At 38.4% G+C, this 17,249-nt stretch overlaps 1 non-coding gene across 1 annotated transcript; it reads left to right on the forward strand.

The window, feature by feature from the left end:
• Positions 1–9,145: 9,145 nt before the first annotated feature.
• TRNAE-CUC (transfer RNA glutamic acid (anticodon CUC)) lies at positions 9,146–9,218 on the forward strand. Its single transcript has one exon. It is a non-coding gene; the product is annotated as a tRNA-Glu (tRNA).
• Positions 9,219–17,249: the final 8,031 nt, after the last annotated feature.

Consider the following 17,249-nt stretch of genomic DNA (forward strand, 5'->3'; position numbering starts at 1 on the left):
AACCAATGACATTTTTGCCTTGTGGTAAGGCAACCAAATCCCAAGTTTCATTTTGAACCAATGCGTCCATCTCAACATCCATTGCCTTCTCCCATACATGCTTCCCAATAGCTTCTGTATAGCATGTAGGTTCTACATGCTTCACCAAAGAGGTCATATATGCGTAATGCATAGCAAAGTCACGATATGTCAACCTATCAACTGGATACTTGACCCTTTGGGACCTCCGCAATGCATGCAGATCACTCTGAACACCTATCACTCTAGCATGTGGAGGCACATATCTATCCTGCCTTGCACCTGGTGTGTGTAAAACTGGTATGCCAAGTTCCTCATCCAAACTTTTTGAACTTGATGACTCATAACCTGTAGTGCCAATTCCTTCAACCTTCTTTTTCCCTTTATTCATAGTACTACTCCCAATGCTCATACTCTCATGTCTCAAGCATCCTAACCATGGACTTATAGTGCTACTCTCAGACTCTACTGGCCCAGACATAGAAATAGAACTTGATTGTGGCAAGTTCACATGAACATCAGCGTCAACGGAATCAATGACACCCTCATCCTTTGACTAGCAAGTTCATGAAACACTACATCTTGTGAGATGACCACTTGCCTAGTTTGTGGATTGTAACATTTATATGCCTTTGCGATCCTGTGCATACCCAACAAAAATGCACTTTTCTGCCTTAGGATCCAACTTCTTCCTTCTCTCGTCTAGCACATGCACATAGGCTATGCAACCAAACACTTTGAGGTGTCCAATGTCTGGCCTAAAACCTGTAAGATGCATCTCTGGCATACTTCCATGTATTGCTGTTGTGGGTGTCTTATTAAGTACATACACCGCTTGTGGCACATGCTTCTGCCCAATAATAATATGGCATGCTCTTTTCATTGAGCATTGCCCTAGCCACATCACAAATGACTCTATTTTTCCTCTCAGCACAACACCATTTTGCTGAGTTGTATACCTGCAAGTTAACTGCCTTCTTATGCCATGCTTTCTCAAGAAGTTCTCAAAAGCATGTGAGGTGTATTCACCACCTCTATCTGTCCTCAAACATTTTATCCAAGAGCCATATTGCTTCTCTGCAAAAGCTTTGAAGTCCATAAACTTTCCCAACACTTCACTTTTCTCTCTGAGAAAGTAAATCCAAGTCATTCTGCTAAAATCATCAATGAATGTCACATAATACAAGCTGCCTTTAATGGATGGGTTTTGTGCAGGACCCCATACATCACTATGAACTATCTCAAGTGGCATGCTACTCATGTTGCCTTCTTTAGTAAATGGCAACCTTGCTTGCTTTCCAAACTAGCAAGCATCATAGACATGCATATTTCCATCATACTTGAATCTAGGCAGCCCACTAACCTTTGTATGTTCACATGACCAATCCTTTTATGCCACATGTCAATGTCCTATACCACATTTTGGCTTTTAGAGAACATGGCTGATTTCAACTTAGGAATCCCAGCATCCAACTTAAATAACCTGCCTTCTTTCTTGCCTTTGGCAATGACTCTACATCCATTTTTTAAATCCTCAATAAAGCAACCATGCTCGTTTTGAAACGAACCTGTAAACCCTGTTGCACCATTTGACCAACTGAGGCCAAACTTTCTGTAATAGAAGGCACATACAAGACATCTGCCATAGACTTTGTTTCACCATTATGCATAACCAATGGTACAAATCCAACATGTGTGATAGCATGTTGGGTATCATCTCTTGTCTCCACATAGCCTTTCACATCCATAGGCTTCATATGTTCAAACCATTCACCATGACAAGTCATATGGTTTGATGCTCCAGAGTCCATATACCAAGTGTGATCACTATCACCATTTGTCATCATAGATCCCACGACATGTTTCATGGCAAACAAGTGATTTGCGTTGCCATCATTATTGCTTGATGCAAAATTTCCACCATTTGCATAATTTCCACCATGTTGTGCATAATGTCCACCATGTTGTGCTCTACCCCCTCTCAAATCATTTTGTTTGCGGAAACAATCACATGCCATATGACCAAATTTTCCACAATAAAATGGCATTCCAAATTTTGCATAGATGTTTGTTGGCCCTGCCAATGTCCTCTACCACGAGGATTACCTCTGCCTCTCTGAGGTGTATATCCACGACCACCTCTAGCACCATATGTAGGCTGAAAATTCTGTTGTGGTGACCTATCCTGCCATCCATGACCATTACCACGACCACGTGATGCAAATCTCCTCCTGCCTCTAAATCCCCTTTTTGAATAGAAAGCCTGATTTCTGCCATTATCATCATCGCTAGATGCATCATGAAAAGAGTCACTGAGTTTGATTTCCTCAACAAGCAAGAGTGAAACCAACTCATCAAAATTAGCATTTCTGCTCACATTTCTGTTACGTGGAATTACAAGCTTTGTTTACTTTCTAAATTGGCATGCTTCACATATTTTTTGCATACCTTCAACTTTAAACTTTGGCACTCCTGTCACAATTCCTTTAGTCTGTATGACTTCATTCTCTGCACATTCACATGTCCAATTCTTTTATGCCAAATGTCTGTGTCTGCAACAATTCTTGAACCATTTGCAAACATCGTAGCACTCACTTCATGCATGTTTACATTCACTGTAAACATTTTGCCCACTCTGTTGTCTTTTGCAACCAACCTGCACTTGTCTTTAAAGTCTTCAACATAACAACCATCAAGGTTAAACCGAACCTGCAAACCCTGCTCGATCATCTAGCCAACTGAAACTAGATTCTTTGTTATGTTCAGAACATGAAGTACATCTGCAAGGTACTTCACTTTGCCATCCTGCATAGACAATGGCACATCTCCAACATGGGCAATTGGATGAGCCGTGTCATCCCCTGTTTCCACAAAACCTGGTCTTTCAAGGTTTTTCATCTCCTTGAACCACTCCCCATGACTTGTCATGTGGTTCGAAGCACCTGAATCAACGTACCATACATCATCTTTATGTGCTGCTTCAACATTTTCAGACATGGCATTAACAACATGCTGCATAACAAACAACCTTTCATTATCCTCATTGTTTCTACTCGAGGATGCATAGTTGTGTTGCTGCAATTTCCCATTTTGCATGTCAGCCTGCTTCTTATAACAATCTGCCTGCACATGTCCAAGCTTACCACAATAAAAGCATCTACGTGTATCATTATACTGCCTTTGCCAATTTCCATGACCTCTTTGACTCCCCCTACATCTGAATTGGCCTCTTCCACGTGTGTTGTTGTTGTTGTAGTGAATTTTAGGACTGTTGTTGTTGCTGCTGCTAGCCATAATTCTGATTACCTGTTCGGCCACCTCCTTGACTGCGTCCACGCCCTCCTCTACCTCGTCCTCTTCCTGAACTTGTGTAGAAGGCTTGTTGCTCTGAACTGTTTTTGTTTTGTGAAGACTGTTGGTCTTCACCCAAGCTCCTCTTCTATAATCAACACAAACACCAAATCTGTGAAATTGGGAATGTTTTCTCGAGTCTGAATAGACATCTTGAACACCTTGTATTGTGGCTCGAGACCACGTAGACAGACTTCCACCTTGTCATCATCATCTACTGAAACCCCAATAGATGCAAGGGATTCCACAATACCCTTAATCTTCAATGCATAGTCATTCACAGACATACTCTTTTTCTCCACAATATGAAGTTCATTCTTCAACTGTATCTTTCGTGCCTTGGTATTCATTTCATAGGGTTTTACCAAGGTGTCCCATGCCTCCTTGGGGGACTTGGCATCCTGAATGTGCCCAATCATGGTGTTCTGTATACTGATAGAGAGCCAATACATAACTTTTCTGGCTCCTTGGTTCCAATCCTTGAACTCTTTCACATCTGCAGCAGTCGGATTGATCTCCGGTATCTCCGGTGCCTCTTCATGCTCACCTTCTACGTAGTCCCAATAACCCTTTTCCATCAGGAAATTCGTCAACCCGAACCTCCAAGCATGGAAGTTGTTCTTATCAAGCTTCTCAGCAACAATCTGGTTTATGCCATCATTTGACATCTTGCCAGACACACAAATTTATCAAAAACAACACTCTGGTTTATCCTGCACAAACTGTTATATTTTCTGCAATGGTATTGTAGTACACTCAAATGTCACAACCAGTGACCTCAATGTGCATACATACACCCAATGGTAACTGTTGACCTCCTTGCAGCACACACAATGTCTACACAACCAATCTGTCTTCGTGCAGTTCTTAAAACAGAGTTCTGCAGGAGAATCGCTGACTTACCCGCAATGCTCGAAATCAGCTGCTTTCTGAAAAACAGAGGTCGTAATGCACCCGAAACCCGTTTTTGGCCCAAAAAATAGGGATCGATAGGATACTATAGTTGTTCTATAGCTTTACTCCCATGAAGAAAGCTCCTCAATCAGAGATCGTTTGCCGGTGTCTCCTCCTGTAGAGCTCCCGAGACAAGGGTGTAGTCGCCAACACAAATAGGGAAGAGTAGTTGAAGCTCTTACCCTCGTACTGCTTCCTGTGCTTCTCTTGCTTGCAGCTCAGCTCTTAGCATGAACCAGGCTCTGATACCATGAAAAGATGCAGGGGAGAATAGAGCTTGAGCTCTTGCAAGCACACACACACTCACAAAACCCTAAAAGAGAACACACAAGGTGAGAGGCTGAAAATCTTCTTCTTCTTCACTCAACACTCAACACACCATATACAAAGATAAGAGTACACACCTATGAAAAGGTACTCAACCAAATACATACTAGGGTTCTCTATAGTGTGAACCCAACTAAATGAGCTGGCGCTATAACTATGCGAGTCTCTAGAATGGCTGTCGTACAGCCTGTCATCCCACTGGCCACATATCACCCATGATCTCTCACAAACCATTCCAGTGGTGTAAGTGTGGGGCCTATCCCCCAGGTGGGTCATCAGTGTCCACCGCCTCACTAGATGAGCTCGATATCTCAGCACCTTTTAAGATTAAGGGCTTACCTTATGTTGCATTTCTATGTTGCATTTCTGATTAAGGGTTGGAAGGAAAGAATCGGATACACAGAAGCATTAGACTAATATAATGGAATGGTTGTGGGAGAGTCCTTGTGGTGACTCACCCTGTTTAGTGGGTCTCATCTATCCCAACCCCTCTAGCTCATGTTGATAAAAAAACTGCTAGAGGCTTAAAAGTTCTCTCTCATCTAAAGGATTTTTGGGATTTTAGAGTGGCAAGATGGAGGGGTTGGTCAATCACGTAAGCTAACTTATAGCCATGAGAATCTCCTTCTCCTAAATTGCATAAGGGGCCTAGTTCTAGGTATATTTTGCCTTCTTTTTACTAGTCCATGTAAATGACTAATGCCAAATTACATCCATAAACCCATGACCCTTATAACCATAGTTCAATGATCATTTCTAATGTCCATAACCATATAAAAGATAGCCATTGGGAGCCAACTTTCAACACCCCCCTTTCCAACATGGCCATATTTGGGCTCTATGTGGAATCTAAAGGGAAAACCATTAGGGGTTTAGAAAATACCATACCATTACATTACAATACATGGCATGCAATCTATAAGACATATGGACTAAAAATCCCATTCAGCTTCAATGTTAGTGAAATTATCCTCGTCCATGGGGGGGCTACTACTGCCAAATTTGTTTTTCTTTCTTTGACCATGTTGACTTTAGCTCTATTCTTTGACCATGTTGACTTTAGCTCTATTCTTATGGTAGCATCTGTCTTCAAGGTATTGAATTTTTCCATAGTAGGTACACTATAGTTTTGGCTTATGTTTGTACCTATAATCCTTGAACACATACCGAAGTCTTCCACAATGTGTGCATCTTGAAGTTGTCGAATTTCCTTCATTCTTTGATTGGTTTTGAAGTAGGCACTAGTGTCAAGGTTTACAACCCCAATTTTTCTCATGATATCTTTCTCCTCTTCAAGAAAGGAGCTTTTAATGCCTTTAAGAGTGTGTTCCTTCATGTATTTCAAAATAGGCATAATATTATCAAATTCAGGAGAGGCATGGACTTAAGTAATATAGCAACAGCATCTTGTGCACATCCATTTATTTATTTTTACAAGCTTAGACTTGAGGCATAGACTTGCAAAATAGTTATTTTGTAAAGCTGAAAAGCTTTTCCCTTGCCCCAAGTAATCTAATATTTAAGAGCTCTCTATTTTGGGGAAAGAGAGAGTACCATAAAAGAAAAAGAACAAGTTGTGTATTGTTGGAGGCTATGGCCTATTTTAGCAATTGAATGCGTAAAAATACTCATGTGTGGGGAATCAAGGGGAAGATTGCACCCAATGTTTGTATTGTTCAAGAGCTAACTATTTTTGGTGTGCTGATTTCTAAAGCTTGGTTTATGCTGAATTTGAATAATTATTTTGCTTGAGATATTGTCTTTCACAAATTCCTAGATGGGTATCTTTGTGTGAATTACCTATTCCTAGTCACCACCATTCCTCATGCTCAAACCCATCTAAATAATGACAAGTAAGGAGCCACTACAACAAAATCTAACAAAATCAACACCTTTGTAAAGGGGATAAAATCCACATCATCAACTACCACCTCTATTTGGAAATCAATGGAGACCAATTACATCAAAACCCTTTTAATGGTGGTGAAAACCCTAAAGTTATCCAACCCACTACACTACAACAAAATCTAACAAAATCAACACCTTTGTAAAGGGGATAAAATCCACATCATCAACTACCACCTCTATTTGGAAATCAATGGAGACCAATTACATCAAAACCCTTTTAATGGTGGTGAAAACCCTAAAGTTATCCAACCCAACCTCACTAATTGTAGCAATTCCTTCATAGCCTAAGAAAGTTTCACAAACAATGTGTTCCTTAGGCACCAAGCTTTAGTGATGATCGAGTGTCAACGTGTGGATCCTTAAAGACTATCACCAACACTAAACAAGCAGACCAAAAAAATCATTAGGACGTGTGGATCCTTAAAGACTATCACCAACACTAAACAAGCAGACCAAAAAAATCATTAGGACAATCAACCAACATCTCAACATTGGTGGGTACTATCAAAGAAACAAATTTTATAGGTTAAAGTTATTATGAATGTAACACATGGTTATGGTTTCTAAGTCTCAAAGAGCTATCCCATCAAATGGAGTAAGAAAAAAAAAGGAAATCATTAGTCATATTCAATGATTCTCCAAGCTATTATTACCAAAGAATCTACTCCGTGTTCATGGTTTCTATGAAGGAAACACTATGATTTCTCTAACCAATGGGTGCCAAAGAATCTACAGCATGTTCAAGGTTTCTCTCAAGGAAACACTATGATTTCTCTAACCAATGGGTACCAAAGTATCTACTCCACGTCTAAGGTTTCTCTAACCAATGGGTACCAAACACTCAGATTCCTCTAATCAATGGGTAGAATCCACTCCATGTTTAAGGTTTCTATATCAAGGAAACACTCTGATTTCTCCAAGCTATGGGTGACATGATGTACATGTATATCTTCATTTTATACATCATACAATGCAAAAGATATGGGTTCAAGATTTAATGATACATGTACAATAACATCAATTTATCTTGCATACATCTCCAATGACCTGACATATAACTTTAACTTTCCACCATCTTATATCTCCAGCATAAAAAAGCAAGTATATGCAAACAACATCACTAACACATCATTTAGTATGCATCCCATTCCATTCATATGACATACACAATCAAACACCCACGTACAACTAGATAGGCTTTTCTGAATTTCATGTGTATTGTTCCAGCTATATGCGCACACTGTGGAAAACGATAAAGACAATATACTTTATCTCATTGCAAAACATGTGTTTCATGGTTTGGGCCAAGCTTTGTCACAATCTACTTCTAAGCTCCGATTCTTGTTCAAAGAAACATCCTCATTTATCTCAACATCATGTTCTCCCAATCCTTGTCTCGCAAGCATAAATCTATCAATAGCTTCAACACAAGTTGACTTTTCCATTAACCAGCTACTATTAATATCCGATTAATAACTTAATTAAATTCTAATGACACCTACGTGAGGCTACTTAAAGAAGGGGTCTAGTTCCTCAGTAAGGTTGGGCAGCACATCATTTTGCTTACTCTACCTTGCAAGGATCTGTAAACCTAATTCTTACGCAACTGGGGTATTTGGAAAAATAGTCAGTACTCTCACACAGAGTCAAACACAAAGTCAAAGAAAGAGCATGGACGACTCTTTCTTGGGTGGACTACCATTATGGGTAGAGAGAGACATTTGCAGTGGCCCACCACTCGACCATATTTTTTGGAGTATGGCGAGATGTCCAAGTGACCTTGAATAAGATGGCTAGATATCCAAGTGGCCTTAAATAAGATTGGCCTAGGTAAGATGAGAGGTAGTGCAATATGTGTCTTCGTACAACCTGACCACCAAGCAAGGGATTGTTAACAAATGACAGAAAGGAGGTGCGGATATGTTATGCAATGCCCTTAACCTAGGTAAGATGAGAGGTAGTGCAATATGTGTCTTCGTACAACCTGACCACCAAGCAAGGGATTGTTAACAAATGACAGAAAGGAGGTGCGGATATGTTATGCAATGCCCTTAACCTACATGTCATTGGTGAGAAGTATTGATGAGAAGATAAAGAAAAAAAAGCAGGAGGTGGGAGTCACAAAGAACCACAGCCAAAAGGGCTTTGAGATCGACAACCTGAAGCTAGAATATGTGGTGAGTTTTACACCAGAGCTATACACCTCATCACAATCATGACGACACTAGTAGAATACGTGAGGCTACACGATGCCATAATGCATGGCTTCAATAATTGCCAAAAAAGAGAGCAAAGTATCCTAGATTTGAAAAACACACTGTCCGAAATAAGCATTTTGCCCGCCCTTCAAAAGAAACGGCTAAGTAAAGAGAAAGAAAGTCAAAAAGAAAAAGAAAAAGAAGAAACAACACAAGTGGCGCGCGACTCAAAGCAAAAGCAAAACTAGTTACCACTCCGCCGAAACTCCCTCGACATTCAATGTCATGGAGCGAATGGGGGGGCTGGCCAGTGTGCGGGCAGCGCCGCCCCTCCGCTGTAGTCTGGTTACATAGGTCAGTTAGAGTAGCCCCGTGGGAGTTGTCATCGCTCCGTTGTAGTCTAGTTGGTTAGGATACTCGGCTCTCACCCGAGCGACCCGGGTTCAAGTCCCGGCAACGGAAGAGTTGCTCCCGAGTGGCATCCTCCTCCTGCGACGGCCCTTTTGCTGGAGCTGGCGAGCGTTCTTGTCTTTTTTTATTTATTTAGCTAGCATGCATCTAGCAGCAGCGGAACGGTACTTGGACCCATCAACTGTATGTGTTTTATTAAACATCTTTCCCACCATATTTGCCAGGATACTCAATCTTATGCACGCGCACACACACAGTGTTCCCCAAATTACACAAATAGGGAAGTCCTTTATAGTTCCAGGACTTTACAATGGAGCTTTGCACTTCGAGTACCCCCTCAACAAAGAGACTCCGACCACCACTGATGGTAGTATATGAAGGTTTTGGTTTGCTTTTGGTGCTTTTCTTTGACTCCTTTAAAAGTGCTATTTGGACTGTAATTTTGGTGTGTAGACACCTTGGCATTTGGCTAACACACCATACACTTGAACCTTTCAACTCTTTCACTATAAAATGAAAAATGAGATGTGCTCTTTATATCTCTAGAGCATGTACATGATGATGCTTGTTTACAAGCGTGCATGTGTAAAATATTTTCCCACAAAGATGATGAGGATATCCCAAGGATTTTATAATCCTTCTTTTATCACAAAGTTGTAATACTACCCCAAAGGTTTAAAGACTAAAAACCACTAAGGTTTAAAAATAGAAACTTTGTTATGAATTTAAAAGGGGTTTTCCTCTTCTCTCAACAAGGAGATTTCGCTTTATTTCCGCACAAAAATTTTCAAATTCTCTTCTTACGTTGAGTAGCGCACCGCACGGGAGAAGAACCACCGTGATTATATTGGCAGCGCTGGTGTGGAAGCTCACAGTGAGCTTGGAACTCAACGAGCTCTCACAGAGTGAGCTCTGTATGCACTGAGTTTTCTGCATATACTGTGACTCAGCCAGCCACCCACGAGATTGGCAGGTTATGGTTACCTCCACTAAGCTCAGCAATAGAGCTCATAAGGAGCTCTCTATTGAGATTATTCACCTCAACTCAAAGATGTTATGGAGGGTACATATTTTCCTCTCATATTCAAAGACTATCGTGAGCATACAAGGAGTGTTGTTGTCCTCCAAGATGAAGATACTACACCTTGTATCCATTGAATGAATAGAGAACATGGCTGCAGTTACATTATCTAAGACTCTCTCAATGAAGGGATAAGAGTAGACACTTCCTTGATAGTGCATGGTCTTCTTTTGAAGTCCACATAGATCTATGTGGACCTTCTTATTAGTCTTCTACTTGGGGACGACCACAATTGGAGATGGCCGTTTGCGAAGGCTATATGGGCACAATGATCCCAACTTCTTCCATCTTTTCCAGCGCCTTCATAACCACTTCTGATGTGAGTACTTGGGGTTCATTCTATAGATATCCTTCCACACTAGGTGGTTCTTTCCCTTGAGAGGAATATTATGCGTGAAAATCATTGGGTCAATGCAATGGAGGTCCTTGTAAGTCCATGCAACAAACACATCTTGATGTTCCTTCACAAAAGGTGGTAATCTTGTCCCTAATATTTGAGTCCTCCCACATCCATGTGGCCAAGATAGGCTGGGAATGATAGGTTGGGGATCCTTGTTGGTGCACCAAATTTGTGAGCACCTTCACCTTCTCTTAACGTAGATATAGGCGGTCATGGGACAAGGCAACATTATTGGTGTGAGACCCCTCTGCCCCCTCCGCGCACCGGATTCCCGGTTGCTAGCAGTAGCTCCCTCTTGCGTGGGGCAGGGTTTCCCACTCGGGGCCTCACCCTCGAATGTCCGGACACGAGACTAATCTGGTGGTCATTCCAAAACCGAAATCGGGACTAATCTGGTGGTCATTCCGAAACCAAAACCGGGAAAATTTTCCTTGCCCAGAAAATGGGGACGATTCCACCTTTTTGATTTTCTTACAACGAATTTTCTAACGGGGTCAAGAGATTAAATTATCCTTCACCTGATTAAACCAGATAGAAGGAAAACTATCGTTGACTTAGTTTGAAGAAATCAACGCTTTTTTCCTAACCAAAATCACGCACAGCCATTGATCTAATCATTTGAGGTTTCCTAACCGAAGTCAGGCACAGCCATTGATCTACTCATTTGAGAAATTCTTCAGGTTTTTATTTAACTACTCGAATTCTAAGCGTATTCCTATTATTTCAATTTAATTATTAATTATTAAAACTCCGTTGATTCTAGCCTAACCCCATCCGGCCCATGGGTTAGCCACCACCCCAACCACTGGAATCGGTAGAACCAGACAATTACTCACCCACCTATAATTGAATGCCTTTCTTAACTTTTGCTTTCGAATACAGATATGCACACACTCCTCTTTAAAACTTTAACATATAAAATAATCCATTGGCAAACAGTTATTGGTTACAGATGTCATAACTCAAAAATTCCATCCAGTCCCTTGTTTCTCAAAAAAAAGTATCACTCTGACTCTCCGTTGGTTGATACCAACTGGTCAGCCAACGAGATCCAATAACAAATTACAATAATCATTTTGTCCATCATACATATCTTCCACGACATATACATGGGTGTCATAAGCACCGTCAGCTCGTGCATCTCCTGGTCAGAACCCTCCAGGATCCTCCTTAGGTGTCCTGGCACTTCACTCAGGGATCGCTTCGTCCACCCTCGCCCATTGTACCGAAAGCGCATCATTTTTCAACCATACCGAGACTGGTGCCGCATGAGCCATCCTTTGAACACTCCCCGCCAGCTGTTGCAACCAAATTTCTCTTAGAAAAACATATACCAAATGCTCCCTCCAGCATTCTGGCATAAGACAGTCCTTTAAGAAAACAAGGTTTCTAAGCAAGTTTTCAGTTTGATTTTCTTTTAAATACAAGGGGTATTTCTTGAATCAGTATCCCCAAAATTTCTTGATCGGAATTCAGAATTTCATACCAGAATTCCTCGAATTCTATAACCTTGATCCACAGATCAATTCGAAGGGCCTCAAACTTAGTTTCAGATTTGGCGAGAGTTTTGAGTGTATTTTTTTAAACTGGTCACACTTTCTTTCCTCGAAACTGATGAAAGAGTTTGTTGGTCTTGGTCATAGTCTGATTCAAGGTTCGAGTCGAATAAGATTTTTCCTAAACTATCTTTCTCAAAAAGGTTTGGTAATTCTGTTACTATTTTACTGAATTTCTTTCTTTGAATATTCACTTAACTGATTTCTAAATTAGTTACGAATTCCAATGAGAAATAAATTAATCATTTGTCTGAATATTTCGATCTCGATCGATTTCCTGAATTTCGATCTCGATAGATTTCCTGAATTTTCTTTTTTACAATCCGTGTGAATATAAAACGATAGAAATTTCTCTCTTAGAGTATTTAATTATTCATTTATCAAATACTCATAGAATTTAAACATAGAATTTAAGAGAATTCTAATTTTGATATAAAAATTATTTATGCATAAAAATTAACTTCAATGGGAATAATACTTTTATTAAAAAAATCCTTTTATGCATAAAATCAAATTTAATAGGAATAACACTTTTAAAATAAAAATAATTTCTTTATGCATCTATTTATGCATAAAAATCAATTTTAATAAGAATAACACTTTTATTTAAAAAAATCATTTATATACATATTTCTATGCATAGAAATCAAATTTAATAAGAATAACACTTTTGTAATAAAAAATTTTATTTATGCATCTTTCTATGCATAGAAATCAAATTTAATAAGAATAACACTTTTATGATAAAAAAATTCCATTATGCATCTTTCTATGCATAGAAATCAATTTTAATAAGAATAACACTTTTATAATAAAAAAATTTCCTTTATGCTTCTTTCTATGCATAGAAATCAATTTTAATAAGAATAACACTTTTGTAAAGAAAAATCTTTTATGCATCTTTCTATGCATATATAAGAATAACACTTTTATAATAAAAGAATTCCTTTATGCATATTTCTATGCATAGAAATCAATTTTAATAAGAATAACACTTTTATAATATGCATCTTTCTATGCATAGAAATCAAATTTAATAAGAATAACAGTTTTATAATTTAAAAAAATCCATTATGCATCTTTCTATGCATAGAAATCAATTTTAATAAGAATAACACTTTTATAATAAAAAAATTTCCTTTATGCATCTTTCTATGCATAGAAATCAATTTTAATAAGAATAACCCTTTTATAATTAAAAAAATCCTTTATGCATCTTTCTATACATAGAAATCAAATTTAATAATTAATATCAGTGATATCCATGCATATTCATAGGTGAATATGTACATCGAGTAATTAGAATATTTCTTTTAGATGCAAAAATGGTGGGAATTACTCTTTTGGAATAACATAAAAATAAACTTCCTTTTTCACAAAATTTTAAAAAATTTTACCATAACCTCCTTTGTATGGCTAACCATTTCTCATTTTTATCTTTCTTCACTTAACTTAATTAACCCAATTTAGAATTATAGAACTCTAATCTACACAATTTTCTAAATTCAAGAGAGTAAACAATAAGAAGAGTTTAATTAATCACTTAGTTAATCTTTCTAGGATTAAGAAAGGTTGGAATGTAAAGAAGAGAAAGGGGTGGCCTTTTCATCAAAGGCATAACATTTGAATTTAATTCAATCATTTGAAAAACATAAAAATCAAGAAAACCATAGATTTTTCATTAAAATTCATAAACAAAGTAAGAAAATTAGCTTGCATGGAGCTTGTAAGCTCTTTTTTTGGCTTGAGGGATTGAGGGTTCTACTCTTGTTTGAAGCAATAGTGGCCACCAATTCACTTTGGAGAGGATTAGGCCAAAAACAATTGAATTATTAAAAAATTCAATGTAGATGGCTCAGGACAGGAGTAGAGTAACAGTGCATAAACACCATTAAGCTTTTACAAAAGGGGGAGGCTTCTATTTATAGGAAAAAGTGAGCCTCTAACCAAGCAAACTGATTCTAGAATTTTCAAGATCAGTTTGGTCAATTTTTGACCATTTTTGGGTCAGCCCAGCTTACTTTTTGGATCTAGTTTTGAAATAGCTTCATGCCCAAGCTTTCATGGTGGTGAACTTCTCCCATATGAGATGCCAGGATGGTGACCCACACCCACGTTATCACTCCATGTCTTGCATGGCCAGCCCTATTTTCTTGCATTGGTATCTAAGCCTTGAATTGATCCCATGTCTTTGATCCAATTTTCTAAAAAATTTCAAATTTCTGCATGTTTTTAATTTTCTTGGACTTTCTTGATCAAGAAATGGGCTATGGTGGTTTTATTTCAATTGATTTGATCCTTTTGATACACATTTTTTGAGATTTTGGGGGGCAATGGGTTATGATGGATCAAATTTGGGGATGACTTCATCGATTTAAGGAACTAGTATTGGACCCGCGCGTTGCTGCGGGGGCAGGTAGAGTTCCAGAAAAAATAAGCTCAATTTCTCCAATTTAGGTCATGTTTTAAGTAAACACAATACATTATTTCAAGTGACTTCATATATACATCTCAAAATAACATCCATGTCTCGTAGATTTATAGCGAAAACAAAAATATCATAGTAATGTAGCATACAAAGATGCAAAAAAGGACCAATATTACATATTCTCAAAATGCACCACAAAATACGTATTCTCAGTCAATAATGTCAGAATCAACAAATTGAATTCTTCTCTTGTGATAAGGATCATTCATTTGTCTCCTCACAATACGCTCTCTATTGTAAAGTGGTGATCCATCCCGCACATGCTCTACTATCGATGAATGCAAAGGACCTACACAAATGAAACAACGATAAATCAAATCTCAAAAGGACCTGCACATAACGACACATCGATAAATAAAATCTCAAAAGGACCTGCACATAACGACACATCGATAAATAAAATCTCAAAAGGACCTGTACATAACGACACATTGATAAATAAAATCTTATAATAGAAAAACATAATCAAAATTACCTCGTACAATAGAACATCGAGTGGATGGTACATGAGGAGCTCTAGTATAAAACCCATAACGAATACCAATGGTCATGATGGATGTAAGAAACAACCAGTCATCGGGTATTGAATACCCCTCAAATGATGCAAAGCATCTGTCCATCTTTCTCCAAAACAAATAGACACCCCACTCCTCATCAAGAACACCAATCCCGTACATCTCGATGCCTTCGTCAACAACTCTTACCATAAACGTATCAATGTCATGCAATATCCTAAAATCAAAGCATAACAAATAGGTTATACAATTATTTATATATAAGTTCAAAAAATATTTATACAATGCCTAACAATTACACTTATACTTACCCATCCCTATAAGCATCAATCATAATCCCTGCTACTACGTGACTTGCAGTAATAGGAGCTGACCATAGCGGTGGCTCTGTACAGATAGACATCAGTATAGAATGTCATGTTCCATACTTTGTAATCAAGAAAAGTTATGCAAATATAGAGAATAACTCACCTACTATCCTCGACAAAGGCATGTCCAATGCAAGGTAATCTTAGACATGTCTGTCAAAACATAAACAACAAAAATAGGTACTTTTACCATGGACAAATATGTATAAAAAAAGAAATCACAACAAAATTAATCAAATTGCAGAACTTAAATAAGAAACCTGACTTGTCACTCTGAAGTCATCAAGATCTCCTTATAAACAATATTGTTTGTTGTAGGTGTATAACTTTGAAGATCATCAAATGAACACTCCACATTAGCGTTATCCTCAAGTAACACCTTCATAGCATGAGGAGACCATGCTCATGACAATGCGACATCCATGAGTAAACACTGGAGTCACCAAATACAACCCCAAGACATTTAGGGTTTGGCCTTGTGATTTGTTTATTGACATGCCAAAGGCCAGCCGCACGGGAAACTGTCTCCGCCTCATGGTGAATGGTAGTTGGGCCTCGCTGCATATAAAGGTAATCCGTGAAAGAAATACTCTTTCACCAACTTTAGTACCAGTAATGATTTCAGACTCCAAGACTTTAGAGTGAAAGGCCTTACATATCATCCATGTACCATTACAGAAGAGTCCACGTCTTGGATCCAAGTTACGAAAAGCAAAATAACAGGAGCTTCTGACTTTAAAACCAAGCACTGAGGTGGATATCCGCCCCGAAGGTCGATTGTGTTCAAAAATTATGTGGAATATAGAAATGAATTTTCATCATTTTCAAGATTGAATCTGCACTAAAATATTGCTTAGGCTCACCAGGCATTTCATCCAAAGCTGTCTTATTCATAATATCCACTTGACTGTTTATTGGAGCAAGAATAGCACGCTCACTAAAGTATGAAGCATATGTCATAGTGATAGCCAATTCAGAGATGTATACCTATATATACATGTGCATTTATAAAATAAATAAACACATATACACATATATTTTTAATATTAAATTTTAACACGTGGGGATGCATGATGAGGTGTGTTCACTCTTAAATAAGTGTATCTTATATACAATGTCTTTTGTCTTCTCTTTTGCATACATATGTATGTGATTGTGTGTGCACATACACACGTATGTATGATTGTGTAATGTCTTCACGCGTGCATGTGTTGTGCAAGTGTCTTGATTGTGTGTATGTGTTAATGTGTATTTGTTATGTGTGTGTGTGTACATGGTGTGTATGTTTTTATATATGTGTATCCATAGCGAGTGTCTACATGTACGTGTGTGTGAGCATGTGAATATACTCGTGTGTACATCTATGTGTGTGCACGTGCAGGTGCATATGTGTGTGTGTGAGTGTGTGCATGTCCATGTGTGTGCACATGTACTTGTGTATGTGAGTGTATTTATGTGCTTGTGTGCATGTATACACATGTGTGTATGTGCAAGCTTGAGTATGTGTGCAAGTGTGCATATCTCTATATGTTGCATGTGTGTCCATGTGTGCGAGTGTGTGTATGTGTGTTTGTATGCGTGTGTGCACGTATCATGTGCTTGTGTCTGTGTGTTATATGTGTGTGTGTGTATGCATGAACATACATGTGTGTGCGTTGATATACATATAAATCT

This window comes from Cibotium barometz, chromosome 26 (genome assembly GCF_041138505.1).
Source record: "Cibotium barometz isolate CiBa-2024 chromosome 26, ASM4113850v1, whole genome shotgun sequence".
NCBI classification, from domain to species: domain Eukaryota; kingdom Viridiplantae; phylum Streptophyta; class Polypodiopsida; order Cyatheales; family Cibotiaceae; genus Cibotium; species Cibotium barometz.